This window comes from Hemicordylus capensis, chromosome 5, assembly GCF_027244095.1.
Source record: "Hemicordylus capensis ecotype Gifberg chromosome 5, rHemCap1.1.pri, whole genome shotgun sequence".
NCBI classification, from domain to species: domain Eukaryota; kingdom Metazoa; phylum Chordata; class Lepidosauria; order Squamata; family Cordylidae; genus Hemicordylus; species Hemicordylus capensis.
Window position 1 is genome coordinate 36,069,677 of NC_069661.1, and position 15,712 is coordinate 36,085,388.

The 15,712-nt window shown below is 43.8% G+C and overlaps 1 protein-coding gene across 7 annotated transcripts in view; it reads left to right on the top strand.

The window, feature by feature from the left end:
• Positions 1-15,712, top strand: part of LOC128327889 (keratin-associated protein 9-1-like) — a 46,173-nt gene that overhangs the window by 16,768 nt on the left and 13,693 nt on the right. For 2 of the 7 annotated variants that reach the window (XM_053257199.1, XM_053257204.1), the window contains exon 1: positions 15,393-15,514. The exons of the other annotated variants lie outside the window; for them this stretch is intronic. The gene's annotated coding sequence lies outside the window, so the exon portion shown is untranslated. Of the gene's footprint in view, positions 1-15,392; positions 15,515-15,712 lie in introns of those variants that run through there. 7 annotated transcript variants of the gene reach the window in all.

A 15,712-nucleotide genomic window follows, 5' to 3' on the forward strand; every position in this document is an offset into this window, starting at 1 on the left:
ATCTAGGGTAGGGCAGGCAGGGCACGTGCCCCGGGCGCCACTTGAAGGGGGGCGCCATTTTGTAAAATTAATTTCTTTTTTAAAAATGGCTGCCAAAAACAAAATGGCCACCATGCATGCTCAAATGGCCTCTGTGAAGCCCTAGGTCATGCCAGGCTTTGCAGAGGCCAATTGAGCATGCGCAGTGGCCATTTTGTTTTCAGTGGCCTTTAAAAAAAAATATTATTTTTAAAAATGGCCACTGCACATACTCAAATGGTCCCTGTGAGGCCCTAGAGGCCAGCGGGGTGAGGGGGAACCTTTGCAACCCCCCCAGCCTTTAGGAAGCTCCCCAAAGGGGCTATGGGTAAAAATAAAAATAATAATATAATATAAGACACTGTACACATATTCAGATTGGCACTATGTACAGAGAATCAGGGCTTGTGAATACTGAACTGACGCTTATGAGCTAGGATTGTATTCATTTGCTTTTACTTTGCCTCTTGTGATAAGTGAGTTAAATGTGATGTCTTGCTAATATGGCTATTAATGGTGAATTTGTCTTTGAATCAGTGTAAAATCCTTAATATTAAGGCCCACTGGGAGTTTCTTGCTCTCCTTCTCTCATTTTAACTGTCGTTCTGAAAGACTAGAATATATTCCTAGCAGTGACACAGTTTACTCTGCATATCCTTTAATTATTTACAGAGTATCTGGGAAAAGTCAAATTCTCCATTGATTTTTAAAACTTATGTAATTGTGATTCTACAATGCATAGTAGAGAATTAGACAGGCACTTCTGTTTAGTTTTCCAAGTACTTCTCCACATAGTGTTTGGGTATTTCATGAGTCCTCGCATACTGAAATTTGTAGTTTTCCAGCATTTTTTGGTCTGGCTAAGTCAACTGCTAAATGGTTTTTGAAATATTAAAAGATTAACGAGCTTGACTTGTATTTTTCAGCTGATATTATGGTAAAGTTATCTGAAAGATGGATGTCAGATGCTTGGACAGGGGGCGCAATTTCAGTGTTTGCCCTAGGCGCTATTTTCCCTAGATACGCCTCTGACAGGGTCTGATACTATAACACTGAATGCATAGGACCATTTGATGCATTCTGGAGAGTCACACTGGTGGGACTACAGTACAGCACATGTGAAAAGCTGTAATGATCGCATGAACTGCAAGAAATCCCTCCTTCTCTGCAGCTTGTGGCACTTGCCACAAGTCATAATGTTCAAGTCATAATGTTTAAGTATATCTCTGGCCATTGTATGAACAGAGCAGAAACTGAGGATCCAGTTGATCTATTACAACATAAATAAGAAAATATTACCATAATCCGACCGTGGTTTAAGAGCGTTTAAACTTACTGAAATTAATGAATTTAAGAGTGCTTAACAATATTGTGGCCTACTGTCAGGACCCTTGACTCTAATCTTGAAGAGATCCCCTTGGAGGCAGAGGAGGATTAGCACATACCAGCTAAACCCCTAATGAAAGCCCTCCTAGATCCAACAGACCCTGGGCAGCCAGAGCTTGTCCCTTCTACTTCAGATACCCACTTGGAGGAGCCCTGGATTTCTGGGGACCCGTGGCCCACGGCAAAGCCCCTGTCCTGTCTCTAGACGTCCATCACCTCCAAGACCCTAGGAGCAGAGGTGACACCGTGCCAAGGGCTGGCCTTCAGTACCGGAGGTGGAGTATTCACCTGGCTGCTTGGGGCCTCCCTCTTGGCGGATCTGTTGGAGTTGTGATTATTTAGCAAAGCACCAAGGAAGCTACCACTCCAGTTACAGAGTGCAGAGTTTAGTTGTTGCAGGTATTTCAGTAACATGCGTGGAGATCACTGTCAGTGGTGGATTAAGGGAGAGGCAGAGTAGGCATTTGCCTATGGCGGCAAAATTTGAGGAGCAGTAAATTTTGCCCCTCCTCAAATTTTGCTGCCCCTCTCTGTGGGCAGCAGTGGCTGCAGCAAGGGTGGAGTGGGCAAGGAGAAAGCCACCTCTTTTATCTTATTTTTTTTAAAGGCACAACTTTTTTGTTTACGGTAAAAGGGTGGCAAAAGCCTTTTTGCCTATAGGCGGCAAAAAGCTTAATCCGCCCCTGATCACTGTAGAGTCTAAACTAAATTGATTTATTGGTGAAGTACATTTGAGATAGGAAAGACCTATCCTATCTATCACCTACATAATGATAGAGAGGAGAGCTGGTCTTGTGATAACAAGCATGACTTGTCCCCCTAGCTAAGCAGGGTCTGCCCTGGTTGCCTATGAATGGGAGACCACATGTGAGCACTGTAGGATATTCCCCTCAGGGGATGGAGCCACTCTGGGAAGAGCAGAAGGTTCCAAGTTCCCTCTCTGGATTCTCCAAGATAGGGCTGAGAGAGATTCCTGCCTGCAACCTTGGAGAAGCCGCTACCAGTCTGTGTAGACAATACTGAGCTAGATAGACCAATAGTCTGACTCAGTATATGTCAGCTTCCTACGTTCCTAATGAACTGAGGAGAGATGTTTCCATCTTCTCTCTAGGAGGAAAGGAAGAGGACTGACTCACAACATGAAGTACCTGAGGAGTCAAAGCAGGGGCCATAGAGCAGAGCAGGAAAGCAGGGACAAGTGAGAAGACCCTTACTAGCTACCTCTGCTTCCAATGCCTCTAGTGGTCATAATGATAGTTGGTGCAATAGGTTGATGCACTGGAACTCCATCTCCAACAGGACCTACTTGGGAGAAGGGAGAGGCCAGCTCAGGTGGGCCAGCCTGAGCTCCAGCAAGGGTTGGAGTTACTGGTTCTTATCTCTGTTTTCAGCCAGTCTTTAACAGCTGGTTTAACAGTTCGGTCTTCTAGCTCTAGCCTCCAGCCTGCTGTCTTGCTAGACTCAGGTTTGGACACCTACATTTTCGGAAGGCAGAAGAAAAGCAGAAGACAGTTAATAGAGTTTGCCCTGGGACTGACTAGCATTCCAGAGTACTCTTGCACACTGTCCATCGATGGCAGGAGCAGATTTTCAAGTGTGTGTGTGTGCTCACACACACACACACACACACAGAGAGAGATTACTGACACTGGACAACATTCCGTGCGTGTAACATCATGTTAGGACCCCATCAGGGCTGCTGTGCAATGTGAAAGGAAGCCCTGATGGTGTAGCACAACAGGGCAGCTGTGGGACAACTTAGAACAGCTTCCAGGCAGTTGTGCAGTGCTACTTGCATAGGAAACAACAACGTCCCCAATGTTGATGTTCCACTGTGTGGAATGTCACCCATCTTGTAAATGATCTTAGATCATCTGATGCTCATGTTAGGTAACAGGATTTTCATGACTAAAAATCTGCTACTAATTTATCAAACTAAACAACTTAACCCAGCTATGTGACACAATCAAGCAGTTTTACTTTCCAGACATGCAATTTCAAAGCAGTGTTTTAGAAATCAGCTTTTTCCCCCCTTGGCTCTATACTTCTGGAATCCCCACATGACAACTTTGTATAAATATTGAGAATAATGTGTTATTTTTCATTCAGTATCTTCTTATGATGGGGTTCAGTACATTGGATAGGATTGACAATGACATTTAGCAATGGGTCAAAGCTAAAAAAGATATGATCAAACCTTCTTTTAAATAGCTATTTGTGAGGCTGTAATCCAAAGACAAATCAGGTTAAATGAATCTCCAATCCATTATCTTTTATCACTGTACAGGCTCTATGTTTAATGAAAAAGGAAATACAGAGAAATTATCTTATGATGTGTTTACATGAACTTTATATAAGAATCTGTGTCTTTTCTGTTTTCTTAATATAATGTTTCCTCCCTACTTCCCTGAGTGGTAAGAAGCAGTGTAGTGTAATGGTTAGAGTACTGGACTAGGACTGGGGAGATCTGAGTTCAAACCTCCATTCAGCCATGAAACTCACTGGGTGACTCTGGCCAGTCACATATCTCTCAGCCTAACCTACCTCACAGGATTGTTGGGATAAACATAACCATGTATATAATTCTGGGCTCCTTAGAGGAAGAGCGAAATATAAATGTAAAAATTAAAATAATAATCATAACAGCAGCAGCATTTGAGGGTGTAGTTTCCCTTGGATGAGAGAGCACTGAAGATTTAACACTGCATTTGTAATATCTGTTTCATTTACAAAAATCCAGGCAATGTATAGTGGCAGCAAACAGGCTCCTACAGCAGACAGGAAAACCGCTGACCCTTCCTCGAGACCAAAGTACATGTTACAACAAACATATACTTTGGTCCTGCATTGATTTTAAAGTTAGTTAGCAGCCGAGGGGGGCTGGAATTAGGATTGTGATCACCACACATGGGGAGGAGATATTTAACCTTTCCCACCACACAATGGTCCTGATGGAAGCATATGCCCAATGTTTCGGTCAGCCCTGGAAGGGCAACTTCCACTTGTACCATTGGAAGCTTCCTTCCAGCTAATAATGGGACTTAAGGGCACAATTTTGATTGGAATCATGGCACCATAGGAACAGCTTAAATATCACCCGACCTGCATGCCACAGCCCCAATCACCCCTCCCACACTCACTATTGGCATTTAACTTTTTTTAAAAAATAAACACATACTGGGTCAAATGATGTGTGTGCTGCTTTCAGTTCAGCTCAATTCCAGCTTAAAAACCTCCCACTTCTGTGACTTTATCAATTCCATATTCAATCTGCAAAATCTGCTTCTAGAAATCCCAACACTCTGGTGGGAATCACATTCTGAAGACTAAAACCATAAAGGAACATGAAGGTCCTTTGGTCAAATTCCGGATCTTTATCAGGCAACATTTTCGCCAAAACCAGTGATTGACCCATCCACGCTTATCAAGGAGCCCAAACTCATAACAATAGCTTTTAAAAGCAGAGGTGCTTTTCACAAGGAAGGCCGTCGTCATCCCCACTATGTTTCCAACCCCATGGGATTATTATTCCTCAGGAGAACCAATACCTGTTGTCAGTAGAACATATTAGGTACCTTGGTGCTCACCTGGGGTACTCAACTGGGTAGGAGGATTGCCCAGACAGGGTGGGAGAGTCAGCCACACTCTCAATCTGTGGTTGTGTGAACTCAAAAAGGAAAATAGGAGGAGGAGAGAGTGATCATGTGGGAGGCAGGAGCTAGATCAGACGGGTGCTCCCTACCCCAATTCTCCCCTCAACATTTTCTTAAAGGTGGAGGAACTGACCCAGCTCCCACCTCCCACACAATCACTCTCCCCACCCCCAACCTTGCTTTTTGAATTCACACAACCAAGGATCGAGAGCACGCCCAGCTCCCCTGCCCTGGGTGGACTCTCCTACCCAGGTATGGATCATGTGAACAGGCTTATAGACTATTGTAATACAGAGTTAAATGAGGTAGGTTTACATGAAAGGTACAATGCCTTTTGCTTCATGGATGAGGTTAGTTGCCTTTTTGAAAGCTGAAAGCAGTAAATAATATAACACTTTAAAGAAGTATGATAAATGACTGTTATGGTTACTATGAGGTATTGTTAATGAAACTACTCTTGGGATATTGGCAAATCACCCCTGACTAACTTCTGGGCTTGTGTGGGGAATCAGCAACTCTAGAGTGAGCAGTTCATTACATAATAGATTTGTGCAAAGCTTTGGTCTTGGAAATGATTGACAGAAAGTTGAAGTCAAATGCAGTCAGGTTTATTTAGGGGTACAGAAAGGAAATCTTGATTAGCAAGCAACACAATAATAACTAGCAAAACTAACCAGGCTAATGATATCAATACTAGTATATTGAAGCTCACAAAGAGGCGTTTTAGCTTGAGATCTGAATTAAGTGCACTCAAGACTGACCAGAGAAATGGTCTTAGAGAACAGCTTCAGCCTTTAAAGCAGGGCTGCTTAACTCTGGCCCTCCTGCAGATGTTGGCCTACAACTCCCATAAACCCTGGCTATTGGCCCCTGTGGTTGGGGATTATGGGAGCTGTAGTCCAAAAACAGCTGGGGGCCAAGCAGGCCTGCTTTAAAGAGACTAGGAAGAGAGGGGAGCAAGAGATTTCAGAGCAGAAATTGGTATACCTAATTCCTTCCAGTGGTGTGTTCAAACATGTGTTGCTCAGTCGATACCAAGGGACCTCTCTCTTCAGGAACAAGCAGGGAAGCAGGATACAAAAGTGGGGACCCATGTGCCACATGTGGGTCAGGAAGCAAGAAAAAGTTCAAAGGAGTACTAGTCTCAGGGGACCAGTTTCTTGATGCAGCCAAGCGTGCTGCACAGATTGGGCCTTGAAGCAGGGGCAATGGAGGCGAAAAGCAGGACTGATCTGGAGGCGATCGGGATGGGCATGAGAGCCAAGGCACAGCAAGATGGTATAGCTGGTGCCCAGACTCACGTACATGCAGCAGGTGAATCCAGAGAAGAGACCCACTGCTTGGTGGTCTCAAGGACAGAAATAGGCCACATCTTACACTGGGGCCAAATGCTGACCACACCTTTGTGCACATTTTGTCCTGTTCAAACTTTGGTGAGTGTGCTCTAACAGCATAATGAAACTGTGAGAAACCTGAGCAGGATGGAGTGAATGGGCACATTAGGGTTTATCTAGTGGTCAGGAAGACCTTGATAAGTCACTGGAATGTGTTAACAAGTGCACCTCCCAAGCCTTGAGCTAACCATTAACGCTTCTTATTAGAGAGACCAGCCTGTTATCTCTTATCTGTTCTTCCTGTGATAAATTGAGAGGCGACTCCAAAGTATCAATAGAAGGGAGTACTTGGCTATTCTGGTTGAAGGAATAGCTCTTAATTAACTCCTGTCTGCTTTAGCATCTTCACCTGATCTTAAACAGAGAGGGGAGCATGTGGGCTAGCTCCTCCTTTCAGTCGTGTATTAGGCTTGACCTGGGGTTACCTTCCTTCCCCATGCTACCTGCCAAGCAACTTACCCTTGGGAGTCAGCCCATGTAAGCAAATGGTGAGTCCACAATCCAATGAATTCAGAGAGCCAAAATGGAAGCTACAAGCCTGTAGCTCCAAATTAGGTGTAAGGGTGCTGCAGGGAGCCCCCAAACAAGCGATCTTCATAACAGTATGAACAGTATCCCCAAGAAATGCTCTTAGATTACCCTACAATTTAATGGCACTTTAATCCTGAATATATGCAAGAGAGACAGGCCTTTGAATCATGCTGTGAATCTTCCCTCCCTATCCATTGAAAGCTCTTTCTCTCCACCCCACCCTGCAAATTGGAAATGGCACCACTGTTTAAAAAAAAAAAAAGGTGTTGTGTGTGTGTGTGTGTGTGTGTGTGTGTGTGTGTGTGATGGTAATATCCAGCCACTTATTCCTGAAGTCAGTAGGATTTGTGAGCATAGATCAAGGGAGATAGTGAGAACTTTAAAAACCGCACAAGCTTAAAGGGCTTCCGTACTTCAAAGGATAGATCAAGTGCCCACTGAACCTGACAAAATCCCTCCCACAAACTCTAATAATGAGCTTTGAATCAGGAATTGATTGCCTTAGAATCGAGAATGCTTAGCATCACCCAGAAAAGGTGCCCCACCGTGGTAGCTAACCACAAGGATTAACACAATAAAAGGCCAACAGCAGAACACAGAAGCATGAGCAACAGCTAATCAGGCAACCACCCAGTATTTTCTCAACAGGTTTTCACTACCCACTCAGTGGCGGCCCGTGAACGTGGCTCCGGCGGGGGGAGGGGCTGGCGGGAGGCAGCTTTAAGAGTAAAATAATTCGGGACTCACCTCCGCCGCCATGATACCTGAACGCTATTCAGAGCTCACCTGGCCGCTGGCAGGGGCTTGGCTCCATGGAAGCCAGGTGAGTGGCGGAGACACTTCTCTGCCGTAGGGGCTGCTGGTTGACACGTTGCAGCTCCAAATAGCGTTCAAGTGTCGGAGTGAAGGTGAGTCCCGAATTACTTTACTCTTAAAGCTGCCTCCCGCCACCCCCTCCCCCTTGGAGGCACGTTCACGGGCTGCCACTGAGCCTGGAAAGACTGAAAGACTAATTGAACGGTGAGTTCAAGAGACAGGGAGGGGAAGGCTGGGAGTGTTAAGGTTGCCCTGTGCTTGTGTCTAACATCAGATACAGGGGGTGTGACTTGGGGCTCTGGGGCACACACACAGGCTCCCTGGCTAAACTTTGTCTCTCAACCACTGGGAACCGTGCTATGCCCCTGAATGAACAAGTGTTCGTTATGCAAAAAACCAGCATCCAAAACAAACACCCACCAGCACCACCAAACTCTAGCAAGTACAGTACTAGAAGTGCTGCATTTTGGAAGTTTCCACAACATAACATACAGGGGTAGGACAAGATATAAAGCACTATCTGCAATAATTATCTTTGTCATTGCCTGGAACAAAGGCTGTTGGTCCCCAAGAGCACAACCCTTGACGAGATGCACTCTTTAGGGTCATCTAATTGTGTTTATGTAATCTGTAGAGCCTTCCATTTACACACACTTCTAATTTGAAGTATAGATGGAACTATTGACAGTCCTTCCTATAACAACAGAGACAATACAGTAATTTGTTTGGACTTGGACTTTAAGAACCAAATCTCTGGAGTAAATGCTGGCTACATTGCAGGAGCTGCCTGGTGGACAAGAGACCCTGGAGAGAGACAACGGTATTTGTTTTCAGAAACACTCCATGGGCAACAACTAAGGTACGGCAGGTGTTGGCCTATAACTAGTCCCAATGGAGTCAGGTGGCAGGAGATAGTGACTGAAATGAGAACTTACTGTCCCTTCAAAAAAAGCAAGTTATCCTCTACAATGCCACTTTCTGGAGAAAGAATGTACACAAAAGGTGTTGGTTATATATAGTATATAGGACATTTCTTCTAAATACTTTCCCCTCTGTTCCCACCCCCACCCCCATTCTCCCCTCTGAAGCATGAAGGGTCTACAGTATTCCCTTCTTCCATCCTGGATTCTTTGTTGTTGCTTTTTCTCCATTCTTTCTCTATCCTTCACTTGGTTCTTCTTAGTCTACCTTTCCATCTGTCATCCTCATTTGGAACATCTTGTTGCCAGCTTTATGCTTGTTCACATGAAACAGAACACTTCTAGAATGCTCACTGATCTCTGACAGATAAACAGTTTATTTCATATTCCTTTTAAAGAGGACTGCACACATCTCTATCTCTAAGAACAGAAATAAGAGCAAGGGGAGGAAAGTAAAATGCAAGCATACCCTCACATGCAAATCTGCTGAAAGGGATCCAGACATCATCTTGTTCAACCTCTAAGACTGAAGAAATATATCTTCAGTGTCTCCCATACAACACTGCTGGCTGAACAGACCACAAGATTCCTCAGGGATGGGGTGAGAGGTGGAATGTCCAGGAAAAGAAACAGATGGGAGGCACTGATTATTGGAAGTGAAAGACTATGCGCTGTCTCTTGTCTCAAAGACAGTGGAGGACAGACTAGTGAGTCAGAGGGCTAGTGAGTCAGAGGGCTCCAGGACACTGGTCATCCCTTCTCTACTGCTCTGACACTATCCCTTTGGAATGTAGATTGCTACTCTTAGGGACTAACTTCCTTCCTTCCTGCTTTGCACTTCCTCTCTCCCTTCTATTCCTGTTCCTTCTACCTTGCAACATGCAAGCTGCTCTCCCTGCAGCATGTGTGCAGAGATGCAGAATCCATCTGCATCCAGTTAGACAGAGATCCTAACTCCTCACTTTCCTATCTAGAATGGAGTTCTCTAATAAATACCATTTATATTGATTTGAAACTATGAACTGGCTCCAAGTTACTTTACTCTCAGCATACACGCATGCCTAATTAAATTCCGCTGTGTTGTACCTCTGTGCACTCTGCTATAATGAAAAAGCGTTTCTCCTACCAGAGAGAATTCCCAACACTGATGACTGAAGCACAAGGTTACCCTGCACCACTTGGACTGTCCACACTGGCTGAACTAGAAGAACCCAAACCAGTACCCTCATCATGGGCTGAGGATACAGCCCAGCCTTCATCCAGTTCAGGAGGAGGATCTACAGAGAGACATAAGTTTTGGGCAGCATAAAAATATGTTTAAATAAAATAACAAAGGCCAGAACCAGCACTTGAAACATCAGGTAAGGTCCCATAAAGAACCAGAGCTTCCTTTTGGGAGAAGTAGGGCAAGTTACCCTGCCTAAGCAGCAGCAGCCTATAAAATCCAGCAGTCTGCTGTGACTGGGAGAAACTGCTGTAGCAACATTCCCTCTCTGTTGCATGCCAGGAACAGACTGTAGGATGGCTGTGTCTGCCCTATCCAGCTCCCACATGATCACTTTCCCCTCCTCCTTCCATGATCTTTGCAAACACATGTCTGTGAAATATCAAGCTTTTTCCTGCTGTCGGAAGAAAGTACTGAAATAGTTTGAAGAAATAAGTTTGTTAGACTCACACAAAGCCAAGCTATCTAGGCCTACAGTTGAAACTCGGAAAATTAGAATATCGTGCAAAAGTCCATTAATTTCAGTAATGCAAATTAAAAGGTGAAACTGATATATGAGACAGATGCATTACATGCAAAGCGAGATAAGTCAAGCCTTAATTTGTTATAATTGTGATGATCATGGCATACAGCTCATGAAAACCCCAAATCCACAATCTCAGAAAATTAGAATATTACATGGAACCAAGAAGACAAGGATTGAAGAATAGAACAATATCGTACCTCTGAAAAGTATACAGTGTACTGTGCTTGATTGGCCAGCAAACTCGCCTGACCTGACCCCATAGAGAATCTATGGGGCATTGCCAAGAGAAGGATGAGACACATGAGACCAAACAATGCAGAATTGCTGAAGGCCGCTAATGAAGCATCCTGGTCTTCCATAATACCTCATCCGTGCCACAGGCTGATAGCATCCATGCCACGCCGCATTGAGGCAGTAATTGCTGCAAAAGGGGCCCAAACCAAGTACTGAATACATATGCATGCTTATACTTTTCAGAGGTCCGATATTGTTCTGTTCTTCAATCCTTGTCTTCTTGGTTCCATGTAATATTCTAATTTTCTGAGATTGTGGATTTGGGGTTTTCATGAGCTATACGCCATGATCATCATAATTATAACAAATTAAGGCTTGACTTATCTCGCTTTGCATGTAATGCGTCTGTCTCATATATCAGTTTCACCTTTTAATTTGCATTACTGAAATTAATGGACTTTTGCACGATATTCTAATTTTCCGGGTTTCACCTGTAGTTTTGGATCTCTTGCAAAACCTGGCCCAGACGAGCCTCATATACAAACTAGTTACAACTGCAACAAAAACATGGACTGGATGTCTAAACACTACAATGACCACCCATCGGGAGCATGACAGCTCCCCTACCCTGGCTGGGGACTTCTCCAACCCTGTTTAGGGTAATGAAAGCAATCCTATTGCATTCGAAGAAAAGTTGTTAATCTGGCCACATAAATGAAGTTTTTCTGCTTCCATTTTATCCCCCATTCTCTCTTGATCCCAATTATTTCTCTGGCATCAGTGGGCAGGGTCTACCTGACCTTCCCCAGCTCTTTTAAAAAGGGAAGGACAATTCCAGCTATCTTGTTCCTAGATCTTTTCATGCAGTCAAGTGATGCATGATGGTTCCCAACCTGGGGGGCCTCAAGATGTTGCTGAACTACAACTCCCATCAGCCCAAGCTACAATTTATTGTAGCTGGGGATGATGTAGTTCATCCCTCTTAGCTAAGCAGGGGTCTGCTGCCCTGGTTGCATATGACTAGATGTGTGAGCACTGTAAGATCTTCCCCTCAGGGGATGGAGCTGCTCTGGGAAGAGCACCTAGGTTTCACGTTTCCTCCCTGGCATCTCCAAGATAGGGCTGAGAGAGCTGCCTGCAACCTTGGAGAAGCCACTGTCAGTCTAGGAAGACAATACTGAGACAGATGGATCAATGGTCTGACTCAGTATATGGCAGTTTCCTATGTTCTTAACATCTGGAGGCCCCTAGGTTGGAAACCACTAGTGTAGGTTATTGGTTGTGTCTCTATGTACAATCTGTGCTCAGTTTATGTTTCTCTGGCAGCCGTAATGTATCCATTATCCTTTTCTACCTCTGGGTAGAAGTGCAGTACATCCATGTCACAATTTAAATGGCCCATCTTTAGATTTCCATATTACTAGACTACATATTTCCATTTGTGGTTATAAGTGTGCCCTTCGTATCCCACATACCCTCTTGAGTCATTTGTATTTGGTAGAGACTATGCTATGTATGAAGGTTCTTGACTTGACTGATCAGTTTTTAATCAAATTTCTACCCTGAGTCAGGTTGCAATACTGCACTGTAATGGAAGGTTGCAAAAGAACATTCTAATAGAGACCTTTTGTTCTCCAGAAAATTATAACGTGGTGTCACATTTCAAAATGCTGGGGCAGGATGAAAAACATAATTCTGCCAGTAACTGGTAAGAAAAGAAGGCAGAGAAATATTAAAGAAGCTGGTAAAAAGCTAAAAGAACAAAGCAAGCTTTGAAGCTTAAGGCCAGATATTAGGAACATGGGAAACTGCCTTCTACCTAGTCAGACCATTGGTCCATTCAGCTCACTATTGGCTACACAGACTGTCAGCAGGTTCTCCAAGGTTACCAGCAGGAGTCTCTCTCAGCCCTATCTGGAGATGTCAGGGAAGGAACTTTGAACCTTCTGCATGCAAGCATGAAGGTGCTCTTCCTAGAGCGGCCCCATCCCCTGAGGGAAATATCTTACAGTGTTCACATGCAGTCTCCCATTCAAATGCAAACCAGGGTACACCCTGCTTAGCAAAGGGGACAATTCATGCTTGTTAGACAAAATTACTAGTATATGCATCTGCCCAAACATTTGCCCTCTCTTCTCCCTTCTGCCTCTACCTATTGCACAAAGTTAGCTCATTGGTGACTGGCATTTAAAGCATTCTCTCTTTGTAAATTTTTCTTCTCTGGTAAATTTAAGCCACATCTGTCATTTATATTAGTATTACTAGAAAACTTTTTAATGCTTTGAGGGCAAGTTCTACATGTGAATTCTACAGCAATTTTCATAGCACCTAATACAGTTCTAATATTGTTTTCACAACAGCTTACATGGCTTCCCCATTCACAGTGAGTGAAACATTGCAGATCACTTTCAGTATAAAAGATACAGAGCTTTCTCTTTTCTAAGCTTGCGACCTCGGAATTACATCCTGTAAGAGCACAGAAGGACTGATTCAAATATATTTCTGCAGCCAAGATTCAACTGCTGGCTTTTAGCAACTGTACAGTAGACAAAGTTTTGCCACAAGGTGACCTTATGAATCAGTTCTTCTTGTTGGATTAAACAACCCTTGTTAAAATTAGAACCTCGCTTAAATATTTGTACAGCTCACAAAGGAACAAACTCTACAGGTTTATTCCAATGTTGCCTTTTACTGTCATGAGCCAAGATGAGTTGTATGTCACCTCAATATGGTATGTCTGTTAGATGTGCGTTTATCACTTTTCTATCCCACCCAGGGCAACAAATATGGAATTTTCCGCAACAGGGTTGCTTCACAGCAACCCTGTGAAGTAGATTAGAATGGGAGATACGGAATAGTTCAGGCTAAACATCATAGCCGAGCAGGGTCGTATCCCATGTCTCTCCAGCCTAACACACTGTCCTCTGAGAATATCTACTACTCATTTCTCTTCTGAGCAGTACCACAGAGTCTGACTCAGAGAGGAGGGAACAGTTAGGTTGGAGGATCATACCCAAGACCTAAGCCATAATACCCCACCCTGAGCAGGAGCCTGCCAGCTGGGAGCCTCTAAAACTAGAGACCCTAGAACCTGAACTTGCTAAGCCCCAGCCCCCACTGGCCTCTTGCACACAGAGGTGCACCTAGGTAATTTTGGAGCCTGGACCTAAAGGTCTTTGGAAGCCCCACTCCCCTGCAAAGTAAGCATCATCATGTTCTGCCGAGTGACCACACCACCCAAGACAGACTAAAGAGGATTTGGGGGCCCCCAGGGGCTGTGGAAGCCCTGGACTTTGACCCCAAAGTCCAAGGGTAAGAGTGCCTCTGCTTACACACCAACTACCTTGTGTTCTTTAAGCTGGCATACCAACACCAGAGGCAGTGGACCGAGCTCTGAATATGATCACTGTGTCCATAACCCAGGTGGTTAATTTACACATTGAAGATAAGTTGTAGTCAACGTGATCATAATTCCCTTCAAAGGACCCACCACATCATCTTGAGGATCCCTTTCATTACAAGTCTATTATATACAAGATTGCTCACTCTTTCCATTTGCAGCCGATTAAAGCAGACCTTTTAAACATAGCAACACATTCCTTCAGTTCTTCAAGAACTTCTTTTACCCATCTACAGACTTTGAAACAACTGGACCCTTCATTAAATTGTGGGGTATTCAAGTGAATTTACATGTCTTCCATATTTGAACACTTTGATCTTTTTTTAAAAAAAAATGGAAAAACAAATTATATATCACAGAATGCCAAACCATGTTTCTTTACTTTTGGTACAAATCTTCAGACGTTTGTGTGTCTTCTACAATAAATAGCAGATGGCACCATGTATAACTATCCACACAGCCACACCCTAGATCTGCAGCATCTAGAAAACAAAAACACTCATTTCTTGAAGGCCCAATTTTTCTTTTTTCTAAAGTTATGCACCCATGAAGATAATCTTTCAGTTCCAATATAATCCTCTGATTTTTAAATTCAAAGTTTATTGGATTCAAATAACACCAGTCAAACTCTTTCCACATTCGTAAGACTACTTTAGAGCTTATTCTGCAATGAAAAAGGTTTGCTGACTACATTCTCAAGAATTGTGTTTGAATCACAGATAAAACTTTTCTTTAGTCTTTTTGTAGGAAAAGGAATTCTTTACAATAATATTTTGCTCCACTGGGCGCATGCAAACAGGTTTTCCTTCTATGGCTTGTTTCCCCAAATTTTAGCAAGGATGCTAAAAATAATAATTAGGCCTGCAATGTTTCATCAAAAGGACATAAGAGGAGCCTTACTGGATGAGGCCCAAGGCCCCTCTAGTCCAGCATCCTGTTTGCCACATGGCCCACCAGATACCTCTGCAAAGCCAACAAGCCAGTGGCTTGATGAAAGCATGCCCCCTCTCCTGGGAGTTATTCACACTTGGCTTGAGGCTTCAGGGTAAATGTTGAGTGAAGCCACTTTGAAGTACACTCATAGTATTGAGGAAAGCAGCCCCTCCCCTCTGCTCTCAGTTTTCTTTTGAAACAAGTCCACATGCAGGTGTCTGTGTTTTCCTTCTAATCTAGCCAATGGTGGGGGAGAGATTACTGAAGAGCTACATCTGCATTTCTGAAGAGAGCATGCCTCTTATCATGCTAATGATTCTAGGTCAGCGCCTCTCCCTGTTTGCTCAGTGTTTTCAGAAAAAGTAGCTTAAAACCAGCATTTTAAAAATCCGGAAATACCTCGAGATAAGTTAGAATTTGCATCACAAAGCCCGATTTGTGTGTGGAGTGGGTCCAAGGATCTTAAAGGGACTTTGGGGTAAGTTTGGCTGGTGTGTGAACACACACTCTCTCTCCTGAAGGAGATTTGGGGCAGATGCCCTGTGTGTAAAGCCTTCTGCTACTGGTATTCAGAGGCATCTTGCCTGTGAACCTGGAAGTCACTTATAGCCATCAAGACTAGCAGCCTCTGTGAATTTGTCTAATCTCCTTTTAAAGCTATCCAAGCTGATGGCCA